Source organism: Gastrolobium bilobum, unplaced genomic scaffold, assembly GCF_033153095.1.
Source record: "Gastrolobium bilobum isolate Gb01-03AN ecotype WA unplaced genomic scaffold, APGP_CSIRO_Gbil_v1 utg7782, whole genome shotgun sequence".
Classification (NCBI taxonomy): Eukaryota; Viridiplantae; Streptophyta; class Magnoliopsida; order Fabales; family Fabaceae; genus Gastrolobium; species Gastrolobium bilobum.
Window position 1 is genome coordinate 483016 of NW_026899380.1, and position 8507 is coordinate 491522.

The following is an 8507-nucleotide window of genomic DNA, read 5'->3' on the forward strand; positions in this document are numbered from 1 at the left end:
GTCAGTATCTGTTTTTGTTCCGTGTTTTCTGTCTTTTTCCCTCTGGTCCTCGTGCTATCTGCTGTTGGAAGCTGAAGAGGATGGGTATCACCAAGGTTGAGGTGGAGAAGTTTGATGGGAGGGGTGACTTTAACATGTGGAAGATCAAGATGATGGCTGTCTTGGTCCAACAGAAGTGTGAGGATGCTGTTGGTCCTCAAAATGATCTTCCTAATTCCCTGACACCTAAGGAACTAAAAAACTTAATGGTTTTAGCTCATAGTCTAATTGTTGTAAATCTGTCTGATAGTGTCCTTAGGCGTGTTTGTAAGATAACTAATCCTAGAGAGCTTTGGGAAAAGCTTAAGGCTCTCTATCAAACTAAATCTGCCCCAAACAAGATGTTTTTGAAGGAGAAATTCTTTTCCTTCAAGATGGATCCTTCTAAGTGCCTGGAGGACAATCTTGATGAGTTTAACAAACTCACCCTAGATCTGGATAATGCTTGGGCAACTGCCTCAAATGAGGATCAAATTTTGATCCTCTTGAATTCTGTTCCAGATTCTTATAGGGGTGTAAAAGATGCTATAAAATACAGCAAAAGGGGAATGGACTTAGATGAGATAACTTAAGCTTTGAAAGCAAGGGAGGTTGAAATACTCTCCCATAAAAAGTCTCATGTTGAGGGGCTGGTTGTGAAGGGTAAAGGGAACAAGAAGGGGAAATTTAAAAATAAATGGAAGGGAAACAATAATGTATCCCAACCTAACCAGAACACACAAGGTAATAAAAATAAGGAGCAGCCAAAAGGTAAACTTATCTGCTGGTTGTGTCATAAAGAGGGGCATATCAAGAAGAATTGCCCTGAAAATAATAAGGGAGCTGCAAAGGCAGCAACTAAAATTGAGTATGCAAATTTACTTAGTGGGTGTGAGGGTGCTGAAGTCCTTATGGTGTCTAATAAGGGCTTTGAGGCTGAATGGGTCATGGATTCAGGTTGCACTTTTCACATGACTCCTAGGAAGGAGTGGCTTGCTGGTTTAAGGTTCCAAAAGGGTGGAAAGGTCCTTATGGGGAATGACCAGGTCTGTCAAATAGAAGGGATTGGGGCTGTCAAGTTTCTAATGGCTGATGGCAGCCATAAAATCCTCAAAGAAGTGAGGTATGTCCCTGACTTGAGGAGAAATTTAATTTCTCTAGGTATGCTTGACTCAAGTGGGCTGTCATTCAAGAGTGAGCAAGGTTCACTCATTGTTCTTAAGGGTAGTGAAATTTTAATGGAAGGAAGGTTGATTAATGGCCTGTACATATTACAGGGCCATGCTATTTCATCTGAAAGCTGTATAACAGCAGCCAAGGATGATGAATCTGTTCTCTGGCATAAGAGAATGGGTCATATTAGCAACCAGGGTCTGTCTGAGTTATGTAAACAAGGCATTATAAGTTCTAAGAAAGTAACTTGTGTTGAATTTTGTGAAAATTGTATTTTAGGAAAAACACACAAGTTACCTTTTCCTAGTTCTTCAAATTTGTCTAAATCTGTCCTTGATTACATACACTCTGATTTGTGGGGATCTCCTAATGTTCCCCCTTCTCTCTCTGGTTGCCATTACTTCCTTTCTGTTGTGGATTCATACTCTAGAAGAGTATGGACCATGTTCTTGAAGCAAAAAGATCAAGCCTTTGATAGCTTCAAGAATTGGAAGACCCTTGTAGAGAATGAAACTGATAAGAAAGTCAAGGTCCTAAGGACTGATAATGGGCTTGAGTTCTGCAATAATCAATTTTTTGATTTTTGCAATGAGCATGGTATTAAGAGGCACAGAACTTGTGCTGAAACACCCCAACAAAATGGGGTGGCTGAAAGGATGAATAGAACCATCCTAAATAAGGTCAGATGTATGCTGGCTGAATCTGGTCTCCCTAAATCTTTTTGGGCTGAGGCTGTTTCCACAGCTTGTTACCTTATAAATAGGAGCCCATCCACTGTTATAGGTCTTAAAACCCCTATGGAGCTTTGGTCTAGTAAGCCACCAAGTCTAGGACACTTAAAACCATTTGGTTGTCTTGCATACATGCATGTAAAACAAGACAAGTTGAGTCCTAGAGCTGTTAAATCTGTCTTTGTTGGTTATCCTTCAGGTGTTAAGGGATATAAGCTATGGCTCATAGCTGAAAGGAAGTGTGTCATAAGTAGAGATGTGATTTTCGAAGAAAACACATTCTATAAAGACATATCCAAACTGAGTGACAAAGAGCATCCTCCTAGGACTGTTGAGTTGGAGGTGGAGTTGCCCAACAACACTGGGCAGCAACCTGATGTGGCTGAAAATGAACAACAGCACACTGTTGCTGAAGTTCAAGATGATGGGAATGACATTCCCATTGAGGAGCATGATGTGGAACTGGATAGAGATAATCTAGAGGATTATTTGCTATCTAGAGATAGGACTAGGAGGAATATAAGACCTTCAAGTCGTTTTGCACATGCAGATGTCATAGCATTTGCACTCCAAGTTGGAGATGTGCTGGAGTTTAATGAACCCAGCTCATACCAAGAGGCTATGAGGCTGGATTCTAAAATTCATTGGCTAAAAGCCATGAAGGAAGAGATGGAGTCTCTTGAGAAAAATAAGACTTGGGTTTTGGTGGAGCATCCAAAGAACAAGAAGGTGATTGGATGCAAATGGATTTTTAAAAGGAAGCCAGAAATCCCAGGTGTTGAAGCTGCCAGGTTTAAGGCAAGAGTTGTTGCTAAGGGTTTTTCACAAGTTGAGGGGGTTGATTACAATGAAATATTCTCCCCTGTTGTGAAACATGTTTCAATTAGGCTCATACTTTCAGTTGTCGCAATTCATGATTTAGAATTGGAACAATTGGATGTCAAGACTGCCTTCTTGCATGGCAGCCTTGAAGAGCTCATATTCATGGAGCAACCCGAGGGATTTATAAAAAAAAGGGCTGAGAACAAAGTGTGCCTTTTGAAAAGGTCCCTTTATGGGTTAAAACAAGCCCCTAGGCAGTGGTATAAGAGGTTTGATGATTTTGTTTTGTCAAAAGGCTTTAATAGGAGTAGTTTTGATCATTGTGTATACTTTAAACAGCTGCATGATGACTGTTTATCTACTTGTTGATTTATGTTGATGACATGTTAATTGCATCTAAGGACATAAATGAAATTAATAATCTGAAATCATTGTTGAAAAAGGAATTTGAGATGAAGTTCCTTGGTCCAGCCAAGAGGATACTTGGCATGGACATTACAAGGAAAAGAGATGAGAGGATATTGACTCTCTCTCAATCTGAGTATGTGAAAAAGGTCTTAAAGACCTTTGACATGTACCTGGCCAAACCTGTAAGTGTTCCCCTTGCTGGTCACTTAAGGTTAAAGGCTGTAGATGGTGAATTAGCCTCGGATGAGGCTTCTTTTATGTGCAATATTCCATATTCTAATGTTGTTGGATGCCTAATGTATGCCATGATAGGTTCTAGGCTTGATATTGCTTATGGTGTTAGTGTAGTAAGTAGATACATGAGTAAACCATCTAAGGAACATTGGAATGCTGTGAAATGGTTGCTTAGATACCTTAGTGGCTCTGTTGATTGCTGCATTCATTATACTGCTCAAAACTCAGTTAATTGTGATATTACTGGTTATTGTGACTCTGACTATGCTGCTGATCTTGATAAAAGAAGATCTCTAACTGGTTTTGTTTTTTGTGTGGGAGGAAATGTGGTGAGCTGGAAAGCAAGCTTGCAACACATTGTGGCACTCTCCACAACTGAAGCAGAGTATGTGGCTCTCACAGAAGCTGTCAAGGAGGCAATGTGGTTACATGGAATTGTCTCTGAGTTGGGTCTAGGTAAGGACCCTCCTAAGGTATTTTCTGATTCTCAATCTGCCATACACTTGTCCAAGAATGGTGCATACCATGAAAGGACCAAGCATATAGATGTTAGGTTGCATTTCATAAGGGAGATAATTAGTAATGGTCAGGTTAGTGTGAATAAAATACCAACTGAAATTAATCCTGCAGATATTTTGACTAAGACTGTTCCTCTTAGTAAATTTAGGGAGGCTCTAAATTTTCTTAAAATAAAACCTCCCTAAATTGCATGCATAGCATAGGCCTTGGGTTAAACGCCAGAAAACTCTAGTGTGCGCTTTATTCTGTTGTATGTTTAGTAAATAGGTGGAGATTTGTTATGTTTATTTCCTAATCATATATTTTTTGCATGTGTTCTTTGACTAATATTGCCATTTGGTATTATTCTCTTTTAATATATGCTTGTGGGCCAAATGGCTTCAGTATGTTTTTTAACTCTACGGCCCAAATTGTTCACTTTTGCTGGCAATATACCAAACGCATCGTTTTGTCTTATTACGGTGTGATGGCTATCAGTCTGTGATATATACATGTTGCCACAGTGGCATTTTTAACATGTTGATTCATTGTGTGCCATACGATTTTATTTGGGTTGTCATCTTCTTCGTTGAGTTCTCTGAGAAAGAAACATTTTAGGGTTTTCTTTGAGAGCTTGTAAGCATATTTGAGAGGTAAATAACGAGAATCTCATCTCGGTTGTGTTGAGGAAATTATTCCTTGGATCTTGGTGCATCTTTCTATCGGAGCAGAATCTTAGTTACAGTCAACAGTGGAGGAAAGTCTGATCCTGGTGGCGGTCTTCTTTGGAGAAGAACAAATCGTGGTGTTGATGGGCTGAGTGCATCGGATGCAGATGCTGGCCTTCTGATTTGGTGAAGTCCTTCCTGTTATCTTTACTGTTGTTGTTCAATCTTTAGATTCTTGAGATGTATATTGTGAGGGTGCTTTAATTTCTGAAGTATATCTTTGTCTTCGATTATTTCTTCTCTGTTATTAGCTTCTACATGCTGTATACGTGTAATAGTTTTAGCTGTTACTGTTGAACATAATTTTACCTGTTTGCTATCTGAATAAAATTGCTTGCTGGAGGGCGTTTGACCCTCACTGGCCAACTTGGATGTAGGAAATTCTTTTACAAAGAATTTCTGAACCAAGTATAAATTCTAGTGTTGTTCTTTATGTTTTCTGCTTCTGCAAGTCAGTTTTCAGGGGTGATTCTTGGTAGCTCTATACCAAGAATTGTAACACTAGGGAAATGTAATTGATAGAGAAATGGTTGGAAAGTGAGATATATAGGAAAGTTTAAAAAATGTTGTTTGGTTGGACAAAATTTTACTGGAAAAATTGAGTAAAATAACTGAATGTGTGTTTAGTTGAAGATAAAATATTGATAGGTAAATTTAGTGAAATTACAAAATAACCCTTTTAGAAATAACCCTTTATTGGCCACAAAAACGATAGCGAATTTCTCCTTCCTTGGTTCGGCTGGCTATTCTCCCTGCCCCAAGAGATATCATTATCACTACTGCTATTGGCATTCCTTCTTCCCCAACTTCGATTGCCACGAGAACTAGCATGTCTTTGAGGAGGCAGCTCAACACGACAAACAGGACATGAGTTATGCAGAACCAACCAAGAACAATACAGTCCGAGTGGTAAATAAGGTTACATGGCATCTCCCTGGCCTCAGATCCCAATTCAAATTTTTCTTTACAAATCGGACAGTGCGAATCAGAGCGAAGATGGGCTTGTGTGATCTTAATAGTGGGCATTGCATCAATTGAAGAACGTGAGATTACATCTGACAATACATAAGAAGAAAGTGTATGACATTACATCACAGTAATGAGAAAACAAATTTTATATCTTTCATAATAGAACCATTTCCTATTTACATGTTCCTAGTAAGTAGTCCACACAAGGAAGACAACGTATAATGGTCTGCAAGAAGAAATGCAATGGTTTTTGAGATGGTATAATGGTTTCCAAGAATTTGATTTAGCCGGTTTTCCCATAAAAACCACCTCCAACAAATCTTTCTCAACAGTGACGAAACCTATCATTCGACCAGCAAATTCAAAATGCAATGCAAATAGGATAGCTGGGTATTTAGACTGAAGTTGTTCAACTAAATAAGTAATTTCTGGATTCCTTCCTTCCTTTGCATAGGAAAGTTTGAAAACCCCCCAACCAAACACCACCTTGAAAACAACTATCGTCTCTTTACCAAGCTGCTTCTTCTTCTTCTTCGTCTGTTTATCCTCTCCACCCTCCTCTACCACCTCTGCCTCGACAAGATCCAGCCAAGTCATCTCCACCATCCCCGGCGGCCACCGTTCCATTTTCTCCGACATTTTTTCCTCCTTTTTGTTGTTTATTTTTTACCCGGCGGGTCACTGGTTTTAGTAAAATCGGTCAGTTTATTCCGGTTCACACCGGTTTGTTTGCATGTCCGATCCATAACCTTACCCGGACCGGTCACATGGCCGGTTTACCGGTTTCCGGTTCGACCGGGCTGGGCATTGGAAAATATAAAAGGGAAAAAAAGTGTTGGCAGGTAGGGTGGGCCAGCCCTTTGGGCCGAGCCCATTTTGCCACCTTTAACTGTCAGCATTTTATATCAACATGTAATAAATAAATAGTTGTCTCTAAATCGAATTTTCTGAAGTGTGTGTATTTGTGACATATATATTAGATGAAAAGTTGGAAAATATTTGAGTTATTATATTTAATATTCTAACAAACACTTAGCTACACAAAGACGGATTTGTTAGACAGTAAATATAAGAAGAAGAAAAATGTGTTGGCGAGGTGGGTCGGCCCTCCGGGCCGAGATCAATTTGTTATCTCTAACTGTCAACATTTTATGTCAGCATGTAAAGTTTTTATATTATATTTTAAAGTCACATGTGATTTTTAAAAAATAAATATAATTGAAAGTGTAATTTTACTTTGGTTTTAAGTATATATATTCAATTATTTGATTTTACTTTTCAAAGAATTGGCCGGTATTACTCAACAATTCGATATAATGACTAATTCTTTTGACTGTAAGTGTAATAACAGCACTAGTTAAAATAAATAAATTAAACTCCTTCCATTTGTTTGTCTAGCAAAAGTTAACGCGAAACGTAAAAGTATATCGCTGTATTTTAGCTTTCCTTGTAGTCATTCAGAAATTACATAGTTTGACTCGGCTTCTTTCAATATTTATCAGAGATTGACTTTCATTTATCACAATATGATTGTTCATTTAATTTAGATGCTTGTTTATGAAATATTTACAACACTAAATTCAATGATACTAGCCACAGAAAGATGGGTTTGTTATACAATAAATATATATATATATATATATATATATATATATATATATATATATATATAAAATAAAAATTTGTCGGGTAATAAAATAATTTACTTATGCTGATTTTTCTGAAACATAAAAATTAAATTGTGGAGTTAAGTTACATTAATAAAATAATTTATCAACTTGAAACAATCTAATTTAATTATGAACAAATTCTATTAAAATAATATTATTTTATGGAAAAAGTGTTTGTCATTTTAAATGACAAAAAGTTATGTCATTTTAAGAGAGATACAGACACAGAAAATTTGAATTTTAAATTAAAAAAACCACTCACTTTTTCTCTCCCATGATTTCCATTTTTCTGTGTCTATCTCTCTCCTAAAATGACATAACTTATGTCATTTAAAATGACAAACATCAAACCCTTATTTTATATTGACAAATAGCAAAATTAATTTTTTTTTATTTTTTTTGTAAAAAAATTATTTATAGTGATAGGATTTAATATGTTAAAAAAATAAAAATAAATATCTGAATCATCATAGGAACAGATCCACCTACCACCAAAAAAGTTTATCACTCTTACAACCAACTAATCACCGTTAATTTCTGTCAATCTAAGGATTATAATTTATTGAGAATCGACAATATTTATTAGGTCACATTTATTAATTAATTAATTATTAATTTTTTAAATGATTATAAACATTAGATTAACAAAAATCAACGATCATTACATTAGTTGTAAGAGTAGTAAAATTTTTTTATCATAAATATAATCATCCCCGGAATTATTTGAGTTGAATTTTTTTTTTCTAATACTAGCACTCAGGTTTGAGTTAACTTTAGTTAAATGAAAATCAACTTCAACCTATATTTTTCAAATGTTTGGAGCTATGGTAATAAATCCATTTGCGATCATCAAAAATTAATTATTTGTATATGGGTTGATATTTTTTATGTTGAAGAAAATAATTTTATGTTCTACATATTCATAAAAGTATATGGGGTTATGTTTTATTTTTTTTCTTTTCTATTCACATAGCCCTACATGAGTCCTATATACTTTTATGTACCGATAGAAAATAAAATTATTTCTTAAAGGAGAAACATTAATCCCTTTGTATATATCACTATTCACATGAATTTTACTTTTTAAAATAATTATAAAGTATCCTTATTTGCTTAAATATTTTGAGGAAAACAAATTACAAAAGAATTTTGAAAAATATTAAATTCAAAATATTTACGAATTCTAATCAGTTTTTCTATTTTATTTTATTGTAATACTCATAATTCTTTTCACCCGTGTATTTTCCATTTAAAAC